Consider the following 19,008-nt stretch of genomic DNA (forward strand, 5'->3'; position numbering starts at 1 on the left):
AATCTCTCACGTCCTGAGCATGAATCAATGGAGACCGACATCCGGGACTCTTTAGCTGCCGGGTTAATCCGGAACTCTTCCTCCCCATTAGCTGCTGGTTTCTTTTTTGTGGGCAAGAAGGACAGCGGACTCTGTCCATGCATTGATTATAGAGGGCTGAACGAGATTACGGTTCGCAACCGATACCCGCTGCCTCTATTGGATTCAGTGTTCACGCCCCTGCATGGAGCCAAAATATTCACTAAACTGGATCTTAGGAATGCTTAACACCTGGTTCGGATCCGGAAGGGAGACGAATGGAAGACGGCATTTAACACCCGTTACGTCATTTTGAGTACCTGGTCATGCCATTCGGCCTCACTAATGCCCCCGTGATGTTCCAAGCATTGGTAAATGACGTCTTACGGGACTTCCTGCATCGGTTCGTCTTCGTATACCTGGACGATATCCTTATCTTCTCCCCGGATCCTGAGACCCATGTTAAGCATGTACGTCAGGTCCTGCAGCAGTTGTTGGAGAACCGGCTGTTTGTGAAGGGCAAGAAGTGCGAGTTCCACCGTACTTCTTTGTCCTTCCTGGGTTCATCATCTCCTCCAACTCCGTCGCACCCGATCCGGCCAAGGTAGCGGCGGTGAGAGATTGGCCCCAACCGGTAAGCCGTAGGAAGCTGCAACAGTTCCTCGGCTTCTCAAATTTCTGTAGGAGGTTCATTAAGGGCTATAGTCAAGATGTTGGTCCCCTTACAGCCCTGACCTCCCCAAAAGTCCCCTTCACCTGGTCGGATTGGTGCGAAGCTGCGTTCAAGGAGTTGAAATGCCGGTTTTCGACTGCGCCAGTTCTGGTGCAGCCCGATCCTAACCGCCAGTTTGTTGTTGAAGTGAATGCCTCTGACTCAGGGATAGTAGCCGTGCTGTCCCAGAGCAGGGAGTCCGACAAGGTTCTCCACCCTTGTGCCTATTTCTCCCGCAGGTTGACCCCAGCAGAGCGCAACTATGACGTCGGCAATCGGGAGCTTGGAGACATCTGTTGGAGGGAGCTGCGGTTCCATTCACGGTCTTCACTGACCATCGGAAGCTGGAGTACATCTGGACCGCTAGGTGCCTGAACCCAGTCAAGCCCGTTGGTCACTGTTTTTTGGTCGATTTGACTTCCAGATCACCTACCGCCCCGGGACTAAAAACCAGAGGTCTGACGCGCTGTCCCGGGTGCATGAAGAGGAGGTCAAAACAGAGTTGTCGGATCCACCAGACACCATCTTACTGGAGTCCACTATCATTGCCACCCTCAGGTGGGACGTGGAGAACATCGTCAGGGAGGCCGTGGCAGTGGTCCGGCAGCGATTCTGGTGGGCATCGATGGAGACCGGTGTCCGGGAGTATGTCCGGGCCTGTACCACCTGCGCCAGGGGCAAGTCTGTGCACCAAGCCGAAAAAGGACTCCTCCAGCCGTTGCCAGTGCCTCAACGCCCCTGGTCACACATAGGCCTGGACTTTGTCACAGGTCTCCCTGCATCCCAGGGAATGACTACCATCTTGATGATAGTGGACCAGTTCTCCAAGGCGGCCCACTTCGTGGCCCTCCCGAAGCTCACAATGGACCAGGAGACTGCAGACCTCGTGGTCCACCACATCGCGCGTCTGCATGGTATCCCAATGGACATCGGATCGGATCGTGGTCCCCAGTTCTCCTCGCAAGTCTGGAGGAGTTTCTGTAGGGAACTGGGGGCCACCGCAAGCCTGTCGTCCGGGTACCACCCACAGACTAATGGACAAGCAGAGCGGGCTAATCAAGATCTGGAACAGGCCTTACGTTGTGTGAGTGATGCTGAAAAACTAATTCATGCATTTATTTCCTCTAGGCTGGACTATTGTAATTCATTATTATCAGGTTGTCCTAAAAGTTCCCTAAAAAGCCTTCAGTTAATTCAAAATGCTGCAGCTAGAGTACTGACGGGGACTAGAAGGAGAGAGCATATCTCACCCATATTGGCCTCTCTTCATTGGCTTCCTGTTAATTCTAGAATAGAATTTAAAATTATTCTTCTTACTTATAAGGTTTTGAATAATCAGGTCCCATCTTATCTTAGGGACCTCGTAGTACCATATCACCCCAATAGAGCGCTTCGCTCTCAGACTGCAGGCTTACTTGTAGTTCCTAGGATTTGTAGAGTAGAATGGGAGGCAGAGCCTTCAGCTTTCAGGCTCCTCTCCTGTGGAACCAGCTCCCAATTCAGATCAGGGAGACAGACACCCTCTCTACTTTTAAGATTAGGCTTAAAACTTTCCTTTTTGCTAAAGCTTATAGTTAGGGCTGGATCAGGTGACCCTGAACCATCCCTTAGTTATGCTGCTATAGATGTAGACTGCTGGGGGGTTCCCGTGATGCACTGTTTCTTTCTCTTTTTGCTCTGTATGCACCACTCTGCATTTAATCATTAGTGATCGATCTCTGCTCCCCTCCACAGCATGTCTTTTTCCTGGTTCTCTCCCTCAGCCCCAACCAGTCCCAGCAGAAGACTGCCCCTCCCTGAGCCTGGTTCTGCTGGAGGTTTCTTCCTGTTAAAAGGGAGTTTTTCCTTCCCACTGTAGCCAAGTGCTTGCTCACAGGGGGTCGTTTTGACCGTTGGGGTTTTACATAATTATTGTATGGCCTTGCCTTACAATATAAAGCGCCTTGGGGCAACTGTTTGTTGTGATTTGGCGCTATATAAAAAAATTGATTGATTGATTGACCTCCGCGCAACCCGACGGCCTGGAGTCAACATCTAGCCTGGATTGAGTATGCCACAATAGCCAAATATCATCGGCGACCGGCCTCTCCCCGTTCGAGGTGTGTTTGGGGTACTAGCCCCCATTATTTCCAGCAGTTGAGGGAGAACTTGAGGTTCCCTCGGGTCCAGGCCCATCTCAGAAGGTGCCGTCGGGTGTGGCGGACAGCCCGCTCTGCCCTTCTGAAAGCCCGGATGAGGGCGAAGAGCCATGCAGACCACCGACGCGCCCCGGCCTCCATTTACCAGCCCGGGCAGGAGGTTTGGCTATCAACCAAGAACCTACCTCTGAACACGGACTCACCCAAACTAACGGACAGATACATTGGACCCTTTCACATCACCAAAGTCATCAGTCCAGCCGCAGTGAAGCTAAACTCCCAGCTTCACTGAGGATCCACCCCGTGTTCCACGTGTCCAAAGTCAAGCCGTATCACACCTCGGACCTCTGCAACCCGGACCAGCGCCACCTCCTGCCCGCATCATTGACGGCGAGCCTGCGTATATGATACGTAAGCTCCTTAATGTTTGCCCGGAAGGGTCGGGGTTTCCAATATCTGTTGGATTGGGAGGGGTACGGACCCGAAGAGCGCTCCTGGGTGAAGAGGAGCTTCATCCTGGATCCGGCCCTCCTGGCCGATTTCTACCAGCGACATCCCGACAAGCCTGGTCGGGCGCCAGGAGGTGCCCGTTGAGGGGAGGTCCTGTTGTGTGGGCCGCCCGAAGAGGAGGTACTGCTGGCTCACCACCAGAGGGCGCCCTGCCTGTCGTCGGGTTTCAGGCACCAGAGGGCGGAGTCGCCTCACAGGAGCCCCAGGAGCACCGGTACTGACAGCTGTCAGTCATCAGTCATCATCATCATCACCACCCATAAAGGCCAGGGAGAGACATCAGAACTCTGCCGCGTTATCAGCTTACCCGTCAGGTAAACTACTCAGCCGTTCTGTGCCATACGCACACATTTTTGCAGCAGAGCTTTTTGCAGTCGTAACCTTTTGTACACTTGCGGCTTGTAGCCGAGTTTGTGGAGATTGGAGGAGTTGGCGTCTCCACTCCTCACTTCAGACTTTGATTAAGTGATACATAAGGCACTGCACATACTCTGTGTTCCTGTGTTTGGAGGTGGAGGTTTTTTTCCCCCAGAGAGGAACTGTATTTTTGCTGACTGTTTGCTGGGTGTACACACCCACCTTAACCTGTGTCTGTTCTGCCAGCAGTACGGATCTGACAGCTGGAAGCAGTGGCCACCTGGGGACTCTGGACTTGGCGGCTCCGGTGTGTTGCAGGTCTCCGTGGCAGTGGAACTCGTGGTCCCGGCCCTTCTCTGGATAGGCATCTCCTATCCTCAGGCCTGCCCCGCGTCATCTTTTGTGTAGATTGATTGATAGACTAAAAGCATATTTTTGGTTGTGCACATTTGCAGAATAAATTGTTATTTATTTGGACTTCCTATTGGCCATTCATTTACGCCCCCTGTCGTGGGTCCGTGTACTTCACTTTCCCAACAAATGCTTGGTCTTGTTGGATTTGTGAGAATCTACTGAATCTACTGCTACCTTGTTTCCCATGTAACAATAAGAAATATACTCAAAACCTGGATTAATGGTTTTAGTCACATAGCACTACTATTATTCTGAACACTACTGTATATGTGAGACATGGTCTATTACAGTTTTAAATCTTTCATCGTTTGCACCTGTCAAAACAAAAACTGTCTAGGATGTTTCCAGGAGTGGATGCTTCTTGTGAACACTGTGGCTACGCTTCGGCGACACTGTCATATACATTTTGGAACTGTCCCAACATCACACTATACTGGTCAAAAACAACAGACACTGTCTGAAATTTTAAAAATTAGACTTCCAACAGATCCTGTAATGTCATTATTTGGAGTTGTTCCTACTCAGCTACATCTAAACAGTTTGCAAATTAATGTGCTGTGTTTTGTGTTATTATTAGCCAGATGCCTAATCTTGCTTTACTGGAAAAATAAGAATCCTCCTACCCATCAAAATCTTTTAAGTAATGCAATATTTACAATTAGAAAAAAATCAAATATTCTTTGAGACAGAAAGAACAAATGTTTTACTCCATTTGGCAATCCTTTATTAATTACGAGAAAAACTAAAATTTAAAGTTATATCTGGACATGCCTCTTGTTCTACTCAAGTTACTTACACCTTTATATTACTGTTGTGCAGGTTTTTTCTCTCTGTTTTTTTATTTATTATTACTTGTCTTTTATATACATATGTGAATAATATGTATGCATATATATGCACTATTTTTATTTTATAGATTTGCCTGTATACAACACTTATGCAAAGTGTATATCTATAAAAATGCTGTTCATTAAAAAACCGTAATACAAATAAATGGGAAAGAAAAACTAGACAGAATTCATTTTAAGATAAGGCTCTGTCTTAAAATAAGGAAAATAATCTTGTTGAAATCCATTGCCTGTCCTTGTTACTGGTTAAATACAGCTTGATATTAGTTGGAAAAACTTAAGAAAAAGCAAGATACATTTTCCCAAAATAAGACATTTTTCTCATGTAAAAAATGTTTGTCAAAATTATTTTACTAAATTTCACTAGCTGTGGGCTAAAGAGAGCCCACAGCTGGAACCCTTCTGCAGGCGAAGCCTAGTCAGTCTTCGCTGCCCCACTCAGGCAAGGTGTACAGGTTAAGGGGCGAAACACCTGTGAACCTGAGATGCCTGCTGACGATGCGGAGGGGTTTCCAAAAATGTGGCTCCAAGGAATACCATCTCAGATGACGGCCTGTATTACCATTTTCAAAGTAGTTCCTGCAGTCGCAGCTTGTGGCAAAGCATCTTTGATGTTTACTTCACCCTACTATATTTAGACAAACTAAGTCAAATTTTATTTTTTTGTTACTTTCTTAGATATCAGTTTTTGCAGTGTATAAGTTAATTGAAGTTAAATAATTCTAATTCGGGTCTTCTAGAGGGGATAATTGGATTTTTTTTGTTTATTTGATGCATCATATGATACTGACTTTGTAAGGGCAAATCCTCAGAAAATGGCTTTTGGGTTTAAATGAAACTTCACATAGTGGTAGCACAACATATGAAGATGTGTGCATGCAAGAAAGGCGTTCTAGTCTGATATCTTCACAGAGAGATATTTGGACTTTTGTTTTCACCTGATGCATCATATGATATTCGCTTTGTAAGTACTTTGTCCCTTGTTTCAGCTTCTCTTGCCACAGCAGATGATCCATCTCCATCCGTCCTCTCTCACATCAGCCACCTGCATACATCCATAAATTTCCTCTTTAAACTCCCTCTTCTCTTCCTGCCTGGACTCCATCATCATCCTTCTCCCTGTGAATCCTGAGTCCCTCCTCTGTACATGTCTAAACCATCTCATTCTCACCTCTCTGATGTTGTCTCCAAACCATCCCTCCTGCTGTCCCACTAATATATTCATTCCTTATCTTTTGTGTCTTTATCACTCCCAAACAAAATCACAGATCTTCAGTTCTGCCACCTCCACCTCCAGCTCTGCATCCTGTATTTTTGTTAGTGCCACTGCCTCTAAGCCGAACAATACAACTGGTCTCTATCAGTGTTGGGCACGTTACTTTGAAAAAGTAAGTTATAGTTACTAGTTACTTCTCCCAAAAAGTAACTGAGTTACTAACTGAGTTACTCCACTATAAAAGTAACTAGTTACCACTAAAAGTAACTATTGCGTTACTTGCCCCTCCCCCCCCTTCTCAGAGTGTGTTTCATAAGCCAGATGCATAGAGAGCAGGACAGCAAAGACAAGTACCACAGAGCTTTGCATTTATTGCAACTCAACAAACTATAGACAACGGATGGACATACAGTTCTCAAAATATGTTTTAAAAAAAAAGTACACAATTTAACAGAGGCTCATTTAAACTGAATGAAAATGTATATGGATTTGTTAAATCCAACTTAAAGTCCATAACATGCATTCATTCATCTTGCATGTATGCAATCATTTATCCAACCAGCCAACCCAGTCGTCTCACCAACAGCAAAGACCCTGCACAAAGGTTTTCATTTACTGCAACTCTAACTTACCAGAATAGTACACAACTATAGCCAACGATGGACATAAAGTGCTCAATTTTGTTTCTTAAAGAAAGTAAATAGCTTAACAGGAGTGCTTTTTAAATTGAACTGAAAATGTTCATGCATTTGTTAAATCCAACTCTAAACATGCATGCATTCCTCTCTCCATCCATCCACCCACCCAACCCAGTCATCTCAACATTTTAGCCCTTAAACAGTGGTTGTATCGTAGGAGAAGCAGCTTCTCAAATTGAGGTCAGAGAGTCTGTTCCTCTTTGGGTGAAGACCAGCTTCCCCAGGCTAAACAGTCTCTCCACTGGAGCACTGGATGGAGTGGCAGCATTATACTTCAGGGAAATTCTCTTTATAAGAGGAAATCCATGAAGTGAGTCCATCCCTTGGGCTCCTGATTTCAAATAATCTGCGACTTGACTTTCCGCACTAGCAGAAGCGTCGTCCTCATCATCAAAGGAGAAGAACACATCCTCAACAGTTGAGCCGGTCTTCATTTCTTACACTTGCACGACATACCGCCAGCAGCTCTGCTTTGGCCTTGTCCTTTCTTTCTTGTGTTCACAGCCAACGTAACTTGAACCTGGGCAGAGTCACAGCAGCCAGGAGAGCACTGTCGCTCTCCAGCACCTCTGTAAATCTTGTTTTGATCGCCTGAAATGACATAAAGCAAAGAACATATGACTGACTGTCTATACAAACACACACACACACACACACACACACACCACACACACACACACACACACACACACACACACACACACACCCACACACACACACACACACACACACACACACACACACACATTACGAGTATATATATACTATATTATTCATTTTCACAATGTATAGATGTATTAGACAGAAATGTAGTTCTTACCTCAACAATTGTCTCTGGAAGGTCCACAAGTATTTGGAGTCCACTCTTCAGCTCACGGGTTTTCATCATCAAGGTCTCCAGGGTAGGTAGCAGCGTGCCGTGGTAGCAGTTGTCCTCTCCCTGGAGGATATCTAGGGGACTGCCAGCGGCTTCATCGCAATGCAATATTCCTTCAGGAGCTGATGCTCTTTTTCTGTGATTGCTTTTAAGCCAACTTGGATGAGATGGTGTTGAGGTCGACTATGGGAATCTCACAGATCCTAGATAAGGCTTCATAAAAAGAATTCCATCTGGTACTGCAAGGCACTATCAGCTTCTTTGCAACCACATCCTCTACATCCTCTGTGCCCTGTGGAACGGCTGGCCTTATTCCACAAGGCTGTGCATTTTGGAGTTGCACTCCTATAAACTGCCTTCTCTGGTCTGGAGAGAATCCACTTCTCAATGTCAGAACAAGACCAAGGTTCAGTGTGTGTGATGCACACCTGTAGTGTGGTGGTAAATTAATCACATCATCATCCTCATCAACACGGCTTTGCAAGACATCATTCATGTCAACAAAAGTCACCTCATCATCTTCCTCATCTCCAGAGTCAACCTCCTTGACTGACTGATACCTCTTAAAAGCCTTAACGAAATTCGAGCCATTGTCAATGACAGTTGCCGTTATTTTGTGCGAAATGCCACAGGACGAGTGGATGTTGTCAAGCTCTGTGGCAATGCTCACGTATGACGGCCCATATGCAGTCCATATGTCTGCAGTAGTTGCCAAATATTCCAGCTGTTCAAATTCTTTTTGAGCTCAGCATTCATTTTAACATATTCGGCATCAATGTATTTCGAAAATGTTTTCTACAAGGCGGCCCGCCTCCTTTTCTCGGTATTTTCCCTATCAGAGCTCTGAAGGAGTCTGACTCCACTGTTGACACCGGCAGCATGTTATCCACAATATATCTCCCTATCAAGTCATAGAGCTCTCTCTGTGTTAATTTTTGGGGAGCTGAAGCACAAAAATCAAGCTTTTGCTGCTTACACAGTGAGGGTCCTTCACGGTGCCCTTTGTTAGCGGACCCCACGTTAACACCAGCCCTGCTACCTGTGTCTTGGGCCACTAGTTTAGCAGAAGCGTGAGCCATCGACAGGTGTTTCAGTAGGTTGGAGTTGCTTAAACAAGACGTGGACAAAGTTTTTGCTTGGGGACATAATGTACACTCGACGTGTACATTTTTACCTTTGACCTCAATGAGGTTAGTGTCTGTATTTCCATCTAGCAAATGCTGTCTTCCCACTTGAGTCCTCCTCACTCGCCATCTCTTGCTATGCACTCTAAACACCCGCCACTATGCATGCGCTCTAAACACCCACCTAGTTTCTCTGATTGGCTGAAGACGTAATCTTACTATACCTTAGCCAATCATCATTGCTTAGGCGATTATCTCACCCTCCCCTCCTTGGTCACTCACACACACACTGACAAGACACACACACTTGCGCCTGAGAGTCCTGGTCTGTATGCGCAAAGTAAAAAAATAAAAAAAAGATGATTGAGCTGCTTCAGTAACGTGCAGTAACGGGGTGTCGGTAATGGTAACGGCGTTATAGTGACAGTCAGAGTAAATAGTTAGATTAATCGTTACTGAAAAAAGTAACGGCTTTAGTAACGCCGTTTATTCAACGCCGTTATTCCATCACTGGTCTCTTTACCATCTTGTAAATTTTCCCTTTCACGCTTCAGATCACTCCTGCCACCTTTCTCCATCCACTCCAACCTGCCTGCACTCTCTTCTTCACCTCTTTAACACACTGCATTACTTTGGATAGTTGACCCCAAGTATTTAAATCCATCTACCTTCACCCCCTCTACTCCTTGCAACCACAGTGTTCCACCAAGTTCCCTCTCATTCACACACATGTACTCAGTCTTGGTCCTACTGACTTTCATTCCCGCTCTCTCCAGTGCATAGCTCCACATGTCCAGGCTCATCTCAGTCTGCTCTACTCTCACTACAGTTCAATCAATCAATCAATCAATCAATTTTTTTTATATAGCGCCAAATCACAACAAACAGTTGCCCCAAGGCGCTTTATATTGTAAGGCAAGGCCATACAATAATTATGTAAAACCCCAACGGTCAAAACGACCCCCTGTGAGCAAGCACTTGGCTACAGTGGGAAGGAAAACTCCCTTTTAACAGGAAGAACCTCCAGCAGAACCAGGCTCAGGGAGGGGCAGTCTTCTGCTGGGACTGGTTGGGGCTGAGGGAGAGAACCAGGAAAAAGACATGCTGTGGAGGGGAGCAGAGATCGATCACTAATGATTAAATACAGAGTGGTGCATACAGAGCAAAAAGAGAAAGAAACAGTGCATCATGGGAACCCCCCAGCAGTCTACGTCTATAGCAGCATAACTAAGGGATGGTTCAGGGTCACCTGATCCAGCCCTAACTATAAGCTTTAGCAAAAGGAAAGTTTTAAGCCTAATCTTAAAAGTAGAGAGGGTGTCTGTCTCCCTGATCTGAATTGGGAGCTGGTTCCACAGGAGAGGAGCCTGAAAGCTGAAGGCTCTGCCTCCCATTCTACTCTTACAAACCCTAGGAACTACAAGTAAGCCTGCAGTCTGAGAGCGAAGCGCTCTATTGGGGTGATATGGTACTACGAGGTCCCTAAGATAAGATGGGACCTGATTATTCAAAACCTTATAAGTAAGAAGAAGAATTTTAAATTCTATTCTAGAATTAACAGGAAGCCATGAAGAGAGGCCAATATGGTGAGATATGCTCTCTCCTTCCAGTCCCCGTCAGTACTCTAGCGCAGCATTTTTAATTAACTGAAGGCTTTTTAGGAACTTTTAGGACAACCTGATAATAATGAATTACAATAGTCCAGCCTAGAGGAAATAAATGCATGAATTAGTTTTTTCAGCATCACTCTGAGACAAGACCTTTCTAATTTTAGAGATATTGCGTAAATGCAAAAAAGCAGTCCTACCTATTTGTTTAATATGCGCTTTGAATGACATATCCTGATCAAAAGACTCCAAGATTTCTCACAGTATTACTAGAGGTCAGGGTAATGCCATCCAGAGTAAGGATCTGGTTGACACCATGTTTCTAAGATTTTGTGGGGCCAAGTACAATAAATTTTCAACAGACAGATATTAGGCCATGGAAGACTCCATTACATTTTGGAGGTGATCTGGATCCAGATCCTGATTCTGGATCAAGTTTCACTTTATACAATCTTTGAAGGATTACGTCAAAACTACTTCACGGATTCTCACCAAATTTTTACTACAGATACATAATAGGCCATGGAAGACTCCATTACATTTTGGAGGTGATCTGGATCCAAATCTGAATTCTGGATCAAGATTTCACTTTTTATACACTTTGAAGGATTACGTCAAAACTACTTCATGGATTCTCACCACATTTGCACCACAGATAGATATTAGGGCATGGAAGACTCCACTGAATTTTGGAGGTGATCCGAATCCAGATCCTGATCGGGATTCTGGACCAAGATTTCACTTTATATAGGCTTTGAAGGATTTCTCTAAAACTAATTTACAAATTCTCACCAAATTTTTACCACAGATATTAGGGCATGGAAGACGCCAGTGAATTTTCGAGGTGATCCGGCTCCGGATTGGCGGATGTCAGAAATGTCCGATTGTTCTTGTTTCAGGTTGTTCTCTTTTGCTGTGACTTTGCTGTTGCAGTATTTCAGAGTGCTAAAGTGATATTTGTCAAATTATTTTATGCACATGATGCTTCATGAATGTGCAGTATTTTTTTTTTAATCAAAAATAATTATGTGTCTGTTGCATGAAACAAAAGGTGCTCCAGCAGAATTTCAACAAGCCACAACAGATCAGAGACATTTACTCAGCCAGGTACAAAACACTGCTCCTTCCTTCCTCCATTGTGCGTCTTTGTGTTTTCATGTGAATGTGTTTACTTTCTTCACTCCTTTTTTTCTTCCAGTCTTTCTTTTATTTCCTTTCTTTTCATTTCTCCTTGATTCCTTCCTTCAATTCCTTTTTGCTCAACTTCTGTCTTTCCTTTCTTCCTGATGTTCCACAGGTAGGCACTGAGTGCTCATCCTTCTTCTTGGCAGACCTGAGGTTTTTGGTGAGTTGGCGTGACATAGTCAAACAGATCCTGGTCATAAATGTCAAATGTGTTTCGTCAGCTCTGTGCCTCAACATTGGTTAATATTTGTATTTCTTCCTGCTATCTCTTACAGACGTCTGATGTGTTCGCCGAACTCTGCATCTTGATGCTGGTTCATAAGTCAATGGTACCTCTTATGTCATGATCCATTATTCAGAATGAAAGAAATTTTATCTCAATACAATCAATACTTTTTTCTCTCTCTCTCTCTCTTTAGGAGATTAAAGTGCGAGAAAACAGTAAACGGGTAAGTACAAGAGGGAACAAAAGACTTACTATTTTCCCTTACATTGTTAATTTAGATTGCACAGTTGTAACCTTCCAAAGTGTAGACTGTTGTGTTTTGTTTTTTAATAACAGAGACTCCATTAATTTTTTTGTTTCCTGGACTGTGTTGAGGATTTTGATAAAATTGTAACATCTGATGTTGCTTTTTATCTTCATTAGTGGATCAATAGAATAATTCCATTTTAAATGTCCAAACATTACTATTCCATGGTAACTAAAAGATGATATTTTCTATTTCATTAATCTATTATTAAGATTTACCACCTCCACCATCAACAACAACAATAATAATGATCAACTTATATTTATTTATTTATTTTGTAGGTGTACTGACGAGTACATGGCATCACGAAGACAGTTGTCAACACCACAATACATTTTTTTTCTAAGCAGAAAACCTGAATAAATACAACTTGATGTTCTTTTATACTGTAAGAAACCCTAAAATCATTATACATTTTTAGAGGTGAACAGTGTTCACAGATTATATTCATATTATTTCATGTACAGTGCATCTGGAAAGTATTCACAGAGCTTCACTTTTTCCATATTTTATGTTACAGCCTTATTCCAACATGGATGAAATTCATTTTTCCCTCAAAATTCTACACACAATACCCCATAATGACATGTGGAAAAAGTTGTTTTGACATTTTTGCTACTTTAGTATGAAAAAAAAACAAAAACTAAGGACTCACAGGTACATAAGTATTCACAGCCTTTGCCATCAAGTTCATAGCTGAGCTCAGGTGCATCCTGTTTCCACTGGTCATCCTTGAGATGTTTCGACAGCTTAATTGGAGTTCACCTGGGATAAATACAATTGATTGGACATGATTTGGAAAGGCACACACCTGTCTACATATAAGGTCCCACAGTTGACAGGATGTCAGAGCACAAACCAATCATGAAGTCAAAGGAACTGTCTGTAGACCTCAGGAATGTCTTGAGGCACCAGTCTGGAGAAGGGTACAGAATTTCTGCTGCTTTGAAGGTCCCATTGAGCACAGAGGCCTCCATCATCTGTAAATGGAAAAAGTTTGGATCCCCCACAACTCTTCCTAGAGCTGACCGCCCGTCTAAACTGGGCAATTGGAGGAGAAGGGCCATAGTCAGGGAGGTGACCAAGAGCCTGATGGTCACTCTGTCAGAACTCTAGCATTCCTCTGTGGAGAGAGGAGAACCTTCCAGAAGGACAACCATCTCTACAGCAACCACTTATGGAAGCCACTCCTTAGTAAAAGACACATGGCAGCCCGCCTGAAGTTTGCCAAAAGGTATCTAAAGGACTCTCAGACCATGAGAAACAAAATTCTCTTGTCTAAAGAGACAAAGATTGAACTCTTTGGTGTGAATGTCAGGCGTCATGTTTGGAAGAAACCAGGCACCATCCCTACAGTGAAGCATGGTGTTGGCAGCATCATGCTGTGGGGATGTTTTTCAGCAGCAGGAACTGGGAGACTACTCAGGATTGAGGGAAAGATGAATGCAGCAAATATACAGAGACATCCTGAATGAAAACCTACTCCAGAATGCTCTTGAATTCAGATTTCATATTTCAACAGAACAATGACCCTCAGCACACAGCCAAGATATCAAAGGAGTGGCTTCAGGACAACTCTGTAAATGTCCTTGAGTGGCACAGCCAGAGCCCAGACCTGAATCTGATTGAACGTCTCTGGAGAGATCTGAAAATGGCTGTGCACCGACGCTCTACATCTAACCTGATGGAGCTTGAGAGGTGCTGCAAAGTGGAATGGGCAAAACTGCCCAAAGATAGGTGTGCCACGCTTGTGGAATCATACTGAAGAAGACTTGAGGCTGTAATAAGAGTGGAGTTCTTATGTCACACTATCATACACATGGTTATTTCTTTCTTAGTGCATCATGCTGTTATTTCAGCCTATCTCCTAATGCACCCCAGTGTGCACATTGGCTTGCAACATTTTTGAATAAAAGGCCAAAGCATTTTTTTTATATAAGAAACTCTTGTTTTCAGTAGGAATGGAATCCTGCAGAATGTGCTGCATTCATCAAATCAGTGATAGCGATGCTGCAAAGAGGACACGGCTGCACTGTGCCATCATTTATATTAAGTTTCCATATCTGTGTTCATGTTGCAGGGGTGGTAGCCAAGTGGTTAATGCGCTTGGTTTCAGTGCAGAAGGTTCCGGGTTCAAATCCCACCCCTGCCACATTTCTCCATGTAATGTGGAGTTGCGAGGAAGGAAGGGCATCCGGTGTAAAACCTGTGCCAATTCAACATGCAGATTCACCTTAGATTTGCTGTGGCGACCCCGAATGCAAACAAGGGAGCAGCCGAAGGGAGTTACTATCTGTGTTTATGTGAACCAGAGACAGAGCGAGTGAGATGAGATCCTTTCTCTTTTAATCCTTTGTGTGTGCCATATTGTGCTATTTCTCATGCTGTAGCTGTTATTCTCTCCTTTATCAACTTTTGCATCTCTACAACAAAAGAGAGACAACAGTCCATGTACATGTGGAATATGCATGTTTATTATGGCTATGACAGTACACGCACTCTGATTGCCTGATTTCCGGTCAGATTTTTTCCCATATTAGACCGTTACCATGCCAATCGGTCCGAATCGTGTATCAGATTTGCAACTTTGTTTACAATTTTCACAGCGCAAAATAAAACAAAACAAAAAGCGAACAAAGAAATTGTGAGTGATGAAGAGGACCATTCTCCGAGCGAATTTTATTACACTGACAAGTTTGAATTGGAGGAATTAACAGCAAACGAGCTTGAATGCAAAATGAAGACCAACAAGAAGAAAACACAGCTCTGAACAGCCATATAATAAATTATTAACCTCGCTTGCTCGATTAATAATCCTTTAATATTTTGCAGTCTCCAGTTTTTTGCTTGAAAGACTAATAAACAACAACAAAAACCCATTAAGATATTAATATACACGCCCTTTTCATCTATTCATAGTATGTAATTTAATATTTAGTGGCAGAAAAACCCACTAAAATAATGCACTTGGATTTCTCAGTTGCATTGATGCACAATGGATGTTTATACTATGTGTATTTATCATGTGACGTGTGTGATAATGGTCAGTAGTTGATGTGAGGTACGTTTTGTTGCTGCTGTATGTACCGAGTCGGTATTCTCAGTCACAAGCTCAGTCTGCATTAGTTGTTATTTCCCAGGATGAGTAATTACAGTCGACTATTATTGCCGCTGAGCCGAATGAAGGTGAACGGCAGAGGACCCGTGAGAGGTGATGTTTGTTTCAGATACTGGTGGTGTGTACTCTTTGTCGACTGAAAGAAGTAAAAGGTACTACTACTACAAAAAGCTGTGGTTGTTTGGAATTACCCTGGACACACTCTTCAACCAGTTGGCAGATTTCATTGAAACTTCACAATGGTAGAACTCTATGTATGTCTACACTGCAAAAACTGTCCCTCTCAAAATAAGCCAAATATTCTGAAATCTATCCATATTGTCTTGTATTCAGCAAAAACAAATCTGCCAATGGGGTAAGAAAAATTTGCTTGAATAGAATTCTCAAAACTTGAAAAATGTCTAGGCACTGAATAATCAAAATGGGCCTTAAAACTAGACATAATTCTAAAAGCTTAAGAACGAGACCATTCCTCTTCAATACAGTAGTGTTCAGAATAATAGTAGTGCTATGTGACTAAAAAGATTAATCCAGGTTTGAGTATATTTTTTATTGTTACATGGGAAACAAGGTACCAGTAGATTTAATAGATTCTCACAAATCCAACAAGACCAAGCATTCATGATATGCATACTCTTAAGGCTATGAAATTGGGCTATTAGTAAAAAGAACCAAGATTTTGCTTGTTTACTAGTGTGCTTGGGGTCAGTGTCTTGTTGAAACACCCATTTCAAGGGCATGTCCTCTTCAGCATATGGCAACATGACCTCTTCAAGTATTTTGACATATCCAAACTGATCCATGATACCTGGTATGCGATATATAGGCCCAACACCATAGTAGGAGAAACATGCCCATATCATGATGCTTGCACCTCCATGCTTCACTGTCTTCACTGTGAACTTTGGCTTGAATTCAGAGTTTGGGGGTCGTCTCACAAACTGTCTGTGGCCCTTGGACCCAAAAAGAACAATTTTACTCTCATCAGTCCACAAAATATTCCTCCATTTCTCTTTAGGCCAGTTGATGTGTACTTTGGCAAATTGTAACCTCTTCTGCGCATGTCTTTTATTTAACAGAGGGACTTTGCGGGGGATTCTTGCAAATAAATTAGCTTCACACAGGCGTCTTCTAACTGTCACAGCACTTACAGGTAACTCTAGACTGTGTTTGATCATCCTGGAGCTGATCAATGTCCATTTTAAAGCACTGGAGATCATTGTAGATGAACAACCTATAATTTTTTGCACCTGCGTATAAGTTTTCCCCTCTCCAATCAACTTTTTAATCAAACTACGCTGTTCTTCTGAACAATGTCTTGAACGTCCCATTTTCTTCAGGCATTCAAAGAGAAAAGCATGTTCAACAGGTGCTGGCTTCATCCTTAAATAGGGGACACCTGATTCACACCTGTTTGTTCCACAAAATTGATGAACTCACTGACTGAATGCCACACTACTATTATTGTGAACACCCCCTTTTCTACTTTTTTTTACTAATAGCCCAATTTCACAGCCTTAAGAGTGTGCATATCATGAATGCTGTTGTGTGGGCCGGCCGAAGAGGAGGTACCGCTGGCTCACCACCAGAGGGTGCCCTGCCTGTCATCGGGTTTCAGGCACCAGAGGGCGCAGTCGCCTCCCAGGAGCCCCAGGAGCACCGGTACTGACAGCTGTCAGTCATCAGTCATCATCATCATCACCACCCATAAAAGCCAGGGAGAGGTGGAGGTTTTTTCCCCCAGAGAGGAACTGTATTTTTGCTGACTGTTTGCTGGGTGCACACACACGCACCTTTAACCTGTGTCTGTTCCTGCCAGCAGTACTGGATCTGACAGCTGGAAGCGGTGGCCACCTGGGGACTCGGGACTTGGCAGCTCCGGTGTGTTGCAGGTCTCCGTTGGCAGTGGAACCTCATGGGTCCCGGCTCTTCTCTGGATAGGCGTCTCCAACCCTCGGGCCTGCCCACGCGTCATCTTTTGTGTAAATTGATTGACAGACTAAAAGCATATTTTGGTGGTTGTGCACATTTGGCCTCTACTGGTGGTTGGCTCTCACTGCGGTATTGTATCACTTCCTGTTCCGGAGCACAGCGGTGTTTTTCTGTATCTGTTAGCTGTTTAATCTGCGCAGTTAGATTGATCTAGTTATCTAGATTACGATTTGTTTCCCAGTGTAATCTTTACGTGCCTTAACTAAAGCACTCCTTCTGCTGAATCACCTCTAAATTATTTACACATTATTCACTTTGCGTGTTTTTAGGAATCCGCTAGCTAACGTAGCTACTAGCTCTTAGCCGATTTAGCATGGCGGCTTCTCCTGTCTCTCCCGCACTTTTCTGCTCTGGGTGTGAAATGTTTAGTTATTCCTCGGCCTCCTTTAGCAGTAACGGTACTTGTAATAAGTGTAGCTTATTCGTAGCTTTGGAGGCCAGGCTGGGCGAATTGGAGACTCGGCTCCGCACCGTGGAAAATTCTACAGCTAGCCAGGCCCCTGTAGTCGGTGCAGACCAAGGTAGCTTAGCCGCCGTTAGTTACCCCCTGGCAGATCCCGAGCAGCCGGGAAAGCAGGCTGACTGGGTGACTGTGAGGAGGAAGCGTAGCCCTAAACAGAAGCCCTGTGTACACCGCCAACCCGTTCACATCTCTAACCGTTTTTCCCCACTCGACGACACACCCGCCGAGGATCAAACTCTGGTTATTGGTGACTCTGTTTTGTGAAATGTGAAGTTAGCGACACCAGCAACCATAGTCAATTGTCTTCCGGGGGCCAGAGCAGGCGACATTGAAGGAAATTTGAAACTGCTGGCTAAGGCTAAGCGTAAATTTGGTAAGATTGTAATTCACGTCGGCAGTAATGACACCCGGTTACGCCAATCGGAGGTCACTAAAATTAACATTAAATCGGTGTGTAACTTTGCAAAAACAATGTCGGACTCTGTAGTTTCTCTGGGCCCCTCCCCAATCAGACCGGGAGTGACATGTTTAGCCGCATGTTCTCCTTGAATTGCTGGCTGTCTGAGTGGTGGTCCAAAAATGAGGTGGGCTTCAGTAGATAAGTGGCAAAGCTTCTGGGGAAAACCTGGTCTTGTTAGGAGAGACGGCATCCATCCCACTTTGGATGGAGCAGCTCTCATTCTAGAAATCTGGCCAATTTTCTTAAATCCTCCAAACTGTGACTATCCAGGGTTGGGACCAGGAAGCAGAGTTGTAGTCTTACACACCTCTCTGCAGCTTCTCTCCCTCTGCCATCCCCTCATTACCCATCATCCCCGTAGAGATGGTGCCTGCTCCCAGACTACCAATAACCCAGCAAAAAAATCTATTTAGAGCATAAAAATTCAAAAAACAAAAAATAATATAGCACCTTCAACTGCACCACAGACTAAAACATTAAATGTTGGTCTAGTTAAACATTAGGTCTCTCTCTTCTAAGTCCCTGTTGGTAAATGATATAATAATGTGATCAACATATTGATTTATTCTGCCTTACAGAAACCTGGTTACAGCAGGATGAATATGTTAGTTTAAATAGTCAACACCCCCGGTCACACTAACTGTCAGAATGCTCGTAGCACGGGCCGGGGCGGAGGATTAGCAGCAATCTTCCATTCCAGCTTATTAATTAATCAAAAACCCAGGCAGAGCTTTAATT

General features: G+C 44.0%; 1 long non-coding RNA gene across 1 annotated transcript in view; it reads left to right on the top strand.

Annotated features, from left to right (window-relative positions):
- The first annotated feature begins 11,570 nt into the window (after positions 1–11,570).
- LOC117519185 overlaps positions 11,571–19,008 on the top strand; it is a 34,369-nt gene continuing 26,931 nt past the window's right edge. Inside the window, exons 1-4 of the long non-coding RNA XR_004563198.1 lie at positions 11,571–11,626; positions 11,817–11,864; positions 11,980–12,033; positions 12,124–12,153. This is a non-coding gene — a long non-coding RNA (uncharacterized LOC117519185). The remainder of the gene's footprint in view (positions 11,627–11,816; positions 11,865–11,979; positions 12,034–12,123; positions 12,154–19,008) is intronic.

Source organism: Thalassophryne amazonica, chromosome 10 (genome assembly GCF_902500255.1).
Source record: "Thalassophryne amazonica chromosome 10, fThaAma1.1, whole genome shotgun sequence".
Lineage (NCBI taxonomy): Eukaryota > Metazoa > Chordata > Actinopteri > Batrachoidiformes > Batrachoididae > Thalassophryne > Thalassophryne amazonica.